We start from the raw sequence: 2500 nt of genomic DNA on the forward strand, positions 1-2500 counted from the left end.
ATATAATAATAATAATAATAATAATAATATATAGTACTTTTAAGTACCTTAGGTGGCTGCTTTTTCTGCTGCTGGTGCGAGTCCACATTCTTTTTCAATATGGCTTCGAAAGTGTCTGTGAACGGCAGGAACTTTGTGGCTGGGTTGACATCCATTTGAGTCTGTGTGAATATCAAATTCAATATCTGTATCACAATAATTATGGGCAAAACACACACATATATGTTTAAAACACACGCATATAAACACACGCATATATTTTTAAACACACGCATATATATTTAAAACACATACATATGTGTTTAAAACACACACATATAAGTTTTGCTATGTTCAGGTATTCGTTCCGTTCGACTACACCCGACCTGGATAACACCTCTTTGCCCCGAGGCTCTGCACTAGGTCTTACGTAGATAAACTAGTACATACGTCTATAACCAATACACACGCATTGCAATGTGTGTGTATATAAACATAGGGCATTCGAATAGGTACACAACAGGTCTTACGTAGATGAACTAGTACATACGTCTATAACCAATGCACACGCCTTGCAATGTGTGTGTGTAAAAACATAGGTACACAACAGGTCTTACATAGATAAACTAGTACATACGTCTATAACCAATACACACGCTTTGCAATGTGTGTGTATATAAACATAGGGCATACGAATAAGGACACAACAGGTCTTACGTAGATAAACTAGTGCATACGTCTACAACCAATACACACGCATTGCAATGTGTGTGTATATGAACATAGGGCATTCGAATAGGTACACAACAGGTCATACGTAGATAAACTAGTACATAGGTCTATAACCAATATACACGCAACGCAATGGATGTGCATATGAACATAGGGTATTCGAATAAGGACACCAGAATAACCCAATCCCCGGTTGTACATAGCTCATCGAAGTAGTGACTGAGCAATAACGGAAGCGTTACAGCACAACACCCAGACACACACACCCCCAACTACATGTGTGTGTGCATCAGCAGACTGTCACCAAGGGTGCTGCATCTACTGGCACTATGAACAACTGAGCAGCCAGGCAATCAGATGGGTGGGTGAATAGAGCTGACTCGCGTATCTACACATGGTGAGACATACACTCACACACACACACACACACACACATATATATATATATATATATACTACCTATATGAGGAACTGTATGTTCACGCAAGAACATATACGCGTGCAAACACACAGCTCACACATTTGCCCACCGACAAACGCTACCCCTGTTCGGGCCACCTACCGATTCCGTGACCAGCGGAGTGTCTGACGCTTTCAGCGCTGTCAAGAATGAGCGGTAGGCCGTGCGGAAGGCTGCCGGTGTCTCCGTTAGGACTGAGTCTACGTAACCCAGCATGGGGAAGATTGATTTCTGCCACAGGCATATGTAGTCAATACAAGCAAATGAGTTTCCCACATATCTCAGCATGGGGAAAATTGATTTCTGCCACAGGTACATGTAGTCAATACAAGCATATGAGTTTCATACGAGTGTGTAGTATGTACGTGTATGCATGAGGACGGGAGTGTGTGCGTGTATGCATGCCTATGTATATATAGTCCCGTGAGTGTGGTGTGCATGTCTATATCTATATAGTCCAGATATCTCAGCAAGGGGAAGATTGGTTTCTGCCACAGGTACGTGTCATAGATACAAGCATACGAGTGTGTACTATGTACATGTGTGCACGAAGACCGTGTGTGGGTGTGTAGGTATGTACGTGTGTATGTATATACAGTCCACATATCCTAATGTTATGATACGTAAGATATATCGCTTGGGGGAGCGTATAGATTATCAGCTCAATGGTTTAGAGAAGGTGTCTGTGTGTGTAAGAATGTACCGGCATGCGCATGAAGCAACAGGGGTCTTGCCATAGGGTTTTAAAATTCTAAGGTTTTAGGATTTTAGGGTTTTAAGCCCACCTTTAAGCCCAGAGAAGCTGTAAATCAGGTAACTTCGCACAGATGATTCAACAAATACATTGGGAAAAGGTGTGTTTCTGCGTTGGGATATATAAACGGTGTGTTTATGTGTTGGGATATATATGGGTGTAGATAAAGACACAGATATCCCCCACTCCGGCATAGAGCAGATGACTTCCTGTCACGTGCACGTATTTGTCCGCAGATAGGCTTGAAGGATGAGCGTGCAAGTGCCAGGTTGTGTGTGTGTATGTATGTATGTATGTATGTATGTATGTATATATGTCTGTATGTATGTATATATGTATGCATGCATGCATACATGCATGTATGTATGTATGTACGTATGTATGTATGTATGTATGTATGTATGTATGTATGTATGTATGTATGCATGCATGTATGCATGCGTACGTTAATACATATAAGGTCTACATAACCAAGCAGAACAAAGCTGGTTACTGCCACATATCCGTAGATTGTGTGTATAAAACGTTAAACGATTTGCGTGTACACGTTTGAATGTATGTGCGGGTATACCAAG

The sequence above is a fragment of the Sphaeroforma arctica genome (genome assembly GCF_001186125.1).
Source record: "Sphaeroforma arctica JP610 unplaced genomic scaffold supercont1.801, whole genome shotgun sequence".
NCBI classification, from domain to species: domain Eukaryota; class Ichthyosporea; order Ichthyophonida; genus Sphaeroforma; species Sphaeroforma arctica.